Raw genomic sequence first — 6059 nt, 5'->3', positions numbered from 1 at the left:
TTGTGAAGAGCTAAACACCGATGTGCTCTGTCACAGAATAAGGGTCATTTACTGTGTAGACGCTAACGCACTGACAGGGTGTTTTTGCTGATGTCTGACGAACGTGGAAAGGAGTGGAGTGTCAGAAGGACAGGACACGGGCGTCAGCCCGCGCACCTGTACTGGCTGAAGATTATCCCGTCTGAACACTGCGATAAGGACACAGTGGCAGTAACGGATCTCGACCACGTAATACTGGGATGTTCCAAGTGCACGACTGCACTGTCACACTTGTACAGGAGAGTATTTGTGATAGGTTAATCCCTCCCAACCAATGTACCTGTTTCACTCCACCGTCTTGATAAATACAACTTTCTCACAGAGTATTTGAAAGCCACCGGCATCCAAATCTAATTTATCAGTTGCCGAGGTCTTCTTTTCCAAATGGCATCACCCCGGTTCGTAATCGGGTGTTTCAATTTGCGTCTACGTGGTTACTCTGCTATTCACAATAAAGTGCCTGGCAGAGGGTTCACTGAACCACCTTCAAGGTGTCACTCTACCGTTCCACTCTCGACCGGAGTGCGGGAAAAACGAGCACTTAAATTTTTCTGCGCGAGCCCTGATTTCTCCTATTTTATCGTGATGATCATTTCTCCCTATGTAGGTGGGTGCCAACAGAACGGTTTCGCAATCGGAGGAGAAAACTGGTGACTGAAATTTCATGAGAAGACCCCCACGCAACGAAAAACGCCTTTGTTTTAATGATTGCCATTCCACTTCACGTATCGCATCTCAGGCACTATCTCCCCTATTTCGCGATAATACAAAACGAGCAGCCCTTCTTTGTACTTTTCCGATGTCATCCGTCAGTCCCACCTGATGCAGATCCCACACCGCACAGCAATACTCCAGAATAGGGCGGACAAGCGTGGTGTAAGCAGTCTCTTTAGTGGACCTGTTGCACCTTCTAAGTGTTCTGCCAATGAATCGCAGTCTTTGGTTTGCTCTACCCGCAACATTATCTATCTGATCGTTTCAATTTAGGTTTTTGTAATTGTAATCCCTAAGTATTTAGTTGAATTTACAGCCTTCAGATTTGTGTGACTTGTCGCGTAATCGAAATGTAAGGGATTTCTTTAAGTACTCGTACGAATAGCTTCACACTTTTCTTTATTCAGGGTGAATTGCCACTTTTCGCATCATACACATATCTTACCTAAATCATTTTGCAAGTCGTTTTTATCATTTGATGACTTTATAAGACGGTAAATGACAACATCATCTAAGACGGCTACTCAGGTTGTCTCCTATATCGTTAATATAGATCAGGAACAATAGAGGGCCTATAACAGTTTCCTGGGGAACGCGGGATATTACTTCTGTTTCACTCGATGACTCTCCGTCTATTATTAAGAACTGTGACCATAATACTGTGGTCGTGTAATGATCAGTATATCTGCCTAGTAAGCAAGAAGACCCTGCCACAGCGCGAATTTTAATTCACTTCTTCAGCTTCAAATGTTATTGTGACCTTTCACGAATCCAGTCGCACAACTGAGTCGATATTCCGTAGGCGCGCACTTCGGTTAGAAGACGCTTGTGAGGAACGGTGTCGAAAGCCTGCTGCAAATCTAAAAATATCGAATCAATTTGACATCCCCTGTCGATAGCACTCCTTACTTCATGAGTAAAAACAGATAGTTGTGTTTCGCAAGAACGATATTTTCTGAATCCGTGCTGACTATGTGCCAATAAATCGTTTTCTTCGAGGTGAAACGTCCCATTAGAACAATTTATACAAGACTGTGCTTAAACTGACACACAATATTTTTAGCGCAGCGCAATCTGACTATCAAAAATCCCTGCAAAAGAATGGCCCTGGATAACATTAAACTACACCTTTCAGAAATCACTTACCTCACAAAAATCTCCGTTACTCGAACTACTGCAATACGGCGAGCGCCACTACTGCCAGCTAAATAAAAGATTCAAACTACTGAAGGCACTAACTACTGATAGGGATAGTTAGCAAATGAAAGATTTTAATAGAGAACAAACACTGTATTTACCTTAATATCATCAAAAGTCATAATATATATATCAGTTCATGACAAATTACAAAACTCCGCCATCTCTCTCCCCACATCCACCACTGCTGGCGGCTCACCTCCAACTGCGCAATGCTATGCGCTGTTCACATCCAGCTATAGCAGTTCATGACAACAATGGCAGACAACAATGCAAACTAGCCACAGACTGCACACAGCACAGCCAGTGATTTTCATATAGAGCGCTACGTAGCTTTGCCAATAAGAAAATATAAACAGCCTACTTACATAGCCCCCATGCTCCCCACAAAAATTTTACAAAATATTTTTGGGCAGTGGCCAATAATGATTTGAAAAAATTTTTTTTTTATAATTACACTAACAAAGATATCCAATGCACACACTTATTGAAACAATGTTGGTCAACAGCTAAAATTTTCTCACAGTCAATAAAGACAGTCCTGATCATTCATCAGAGTAAAACTGCCATTTCTTTTCTCAAAGTCTGAGCAGTAAAAGACAATGCACACGGAAGTAGTGGATTTCCATGCAGTCTTGAAGAAGTAGTGTTGTCCTTCCAACGCAAAGACAGTGCTGACTCTTGACATGCTGACAGGTAATGGGCCACAACAGAGCAAACCCACAGCAGAGTCAGTCGACGTTTTGAAGAAGATTGGTAGGTAGGTCATCACAGAGCAGACCCACTGCAGTCCTGGTAGAGAGTATTGGTGAGGCAGCGAAGGTGTAGACCCACTGTAGTCCTTTTAGAGATTGCCAGCAGCCATCTGCTGCGACTGTGCAGGTGCACAATCACCATCGAAGAATCTTGCAGAGAAGATAGCAAGTCCATAAACCATCACTTGTGCACGCACAAAGTTTTAGGAATTGTCTTTAGAACCAGCAATGCTGTTATCCAGTCCCTTGCTGAATTATCAACACATGTGCAAACACTAACAGTCCCTACTTCTCACATATTGTCCATATACTATGACCAACAGAAACGTGTGCAGTGAAATGTAACGTACAAGTTACTTAATTTGATTAACTGGCGTCAATTACAATTTTATAACATAAGAATACAATTACAAAGATACAAAATACATCATTAAAGAACATAACAATACAGATAACATTTGTAGTACAGGCTTTACAAAAGAATAGAAATAAACATATACATCAGTGTTACAGGAATGATGACATGAGTATAAAAATAAAAGATCATAATCACTTTTGAAACGTCAACTTCACACATGAGCATTAAAACAAAACAGAATAAATAATGTCTAAGCATCTTTACAAAGAAAATAACAGAGTATTAGAAAAATTCTACAACATAGCTCTCATCAGCTAAACACATAAAGACAGGAAAAACACAAATACACAAGGGTACACAAACATGTAGTGGGATAACACAAAAGGAAAGGACAGGGTTTGTTTTACTGCAGTATTGTGCATGGAGATCTCCCTTCGTTCGTCATTATTCCCAAAAGTCCTATCTAAGCCTGCTTTCTGTATCCTGTTCACATCCACTGTCAAAAATAGTTTTTCTCCACTGTACAGTATCCCTTCTTTTTTTTTGCCCAAACCATTTTCGTATAGCTTCTCAATACATTTATTCCAAGTCATCATAGTTAGTTTCTTATATAGTCTACCCCTCTTAAGCTAACTTAAATCTACTGAGCTCAGATATATACACCAAGGGACGAGGCAATGCAGCATCACATAAAACAGATAATATAAACAGCAATGAAAAAAAACGCAGATTTGCGAAGCAAGCAGCATTAAGAAATTAGCAAAAGTCAAATTCAATAACACTATGCCTGGCAAACAGCAGCAACTTATACCTAAACATGACATAGCTCAAGCAGAAAAAATATTACACTAAAATGGCCATGTCTAATACCTATGTCACATCTTAACATTAGAGTGATGCATCACAAAAACTTACGCTAGTAGATAAGTTACCAAATCGTAAAAAAATTATTTATGCAATTCCTGTGAAGGGAAATGTCTTTTTGTGCTCCCTCATTTTTTTTGGATAGATCATAAAATTATTTACTGGATCTGTAGGCATAAAATATTTATATTAGTACATATATTAAATTTTATTTTAACCAATGCTGCAGTGCAGCTAGAAACTTGATATTAAACAAAATGTGTAAATAAATGCATAAAGCAAGTCATATGGCATTTTTCTTAACTAGCAAGACAATAGCCGTGAAATGTTTCTCGTCGTTTCATTAGGAATATCAGTAAATATCATAAATTACGAGCTCCACAGTATGCTTTCAACAAGGAGATGTCAGTAGCGCGGACAATGGCCTTCCCTTTCTTTTTTTTCTACCTGTGCTTCTGACGAGGCACTCACACTAATGGTTTGTTCTCCAGGCGTATGACACACCTGGGTGCCCACGACGCATTATGTGCAGGTGGTCACTTAACTTTCTTACGGAAATATGTACGACAGCAGTTTCCGCTACAGTGACAGTCTCATATGAAAATTTCACAGGTCGAAAATTTACGTCACAAGTGTGTGGAAACAAAATCCTATGAATATAACAGTGTCCAAAAAATTTTCGCCGGCATTGTGATACATTCACGCATTTACCCACATTTCATAACTCTTAAAGTACGATTCTCGGTTTCCAACATCCTTTTTCACAAGTCAAGAGTCCCTAACTTCTATTCATTATTCATATACATATAAACACGTAATCACATTCCTCATATATGGTAGCATCATCTTATTGACATAAACATACCTCAACAGCATAATACACATCGTCGTCGTAAAAATAACATCATAACACCTCAGTCAAATCTCAAAAACGTCGTAGCTTTCTGCAATAATTTCAGAATCTAAAAACATTCTCTACTCATGTCTAAAGTGTCATCTACCTCAAACGTTCTTTAAAAATCATGATCCCATACCAAATACATCATTCAAAGCTCTCATAGTATCACAATGGTTCAAAAAAAATATGAACAGTGCAAAAAGTACAGACAAAATACAATTTCTTAAGTGTGAAGTAATCCAACTCTGTAATCACGTAAACATCTGTCACTGACGTAATAAAAAAGTTTGTCTCTCTCAGTTAAATGATCAGATAGCTGTGTAATTTATGTGTTAGAGAAATATGGTACCGATGTGTAAAGTTGTATAAGCAAATACCATATTAGCTAGGGCTCCTTGTGCTTGCCAAACACATGATACACTAAGTAGGCGTGTACCCCCCTGAGGATTATTGTAATTATACCCTCAGGTGTTACAGATTACAGCAATGGAATGAAATGTATTACGAAAAACTTTCTTTGTAATTCAAAAATCTTTAAAAATAAATGTTTTAAGTACAAAATTAATCACTCAAATACGTGTCCTGTAGCGCTAAATATGCGTCTTGCTGTAAGATAATCTCTGGGAAGTGTCGTAGTTATTGTCCTCCGAAAGCTAAGTTCTGCAGAAGTCAATGTACTTACCTCATGATACACAAAAGTGAAATGCTTTGCGTATAGATATCATACTTATATATCGTAGTTATTGTCCTCCGAAAGCTAAGTTCTGCAGAAGTCAATGTACTTACCTCATGATACACAAAAGTGAAATGCTTTGCGTATAGATATCATACTTATTACGCTTATTGCCGTGATGAAGAAAGTACTGTGCTGTAACGTATTGTTGTGCTACCGAAAAGGCTGTCTCCTTGTAGCTGTACCATAAAAGTTACTACTAAAACATGTTTTACTTTCCAGAATAATACAGAAAAACTGTGCAGATATAAAACAGAAACACCGCAAAATCAACATTGTAAATTGTCACTCATTAGTAGCGTCGTGATAAAATCGTGTAGCTGTCACATAAACTAACCACTGTGTCATCTGGCATTTCACAGAAAGCACCTCAAATCCAGAATCCACTCTCAAGCAAACCAAAATGTTGCATGAAAATTTCATTAGCAGTGCTGGTATATGTTCTAAGTATGTAAGCCGTATATTCGTTACGTAATCGTGCAACTAACAAGGAGGAATGTA

Source organism: Schistocerca cancellata, chromosome 12, assembly GCF_023864275.1.
Source record: "Schistocerca cancellata isolate TAMUIC-IGC-003103 chromosome 12, iqSchCanc2.1, whole genome shotgun sequence".
Classification (NCBI taxonomy): Eukaryota; Metazoa; Arthropoda; class Insecta; order Orthoptera; family Acrididae; genus Schistocerca; species Schistocerca cancellata.
Note: the sequence above shows the minus strand (reverse complement) of the source record.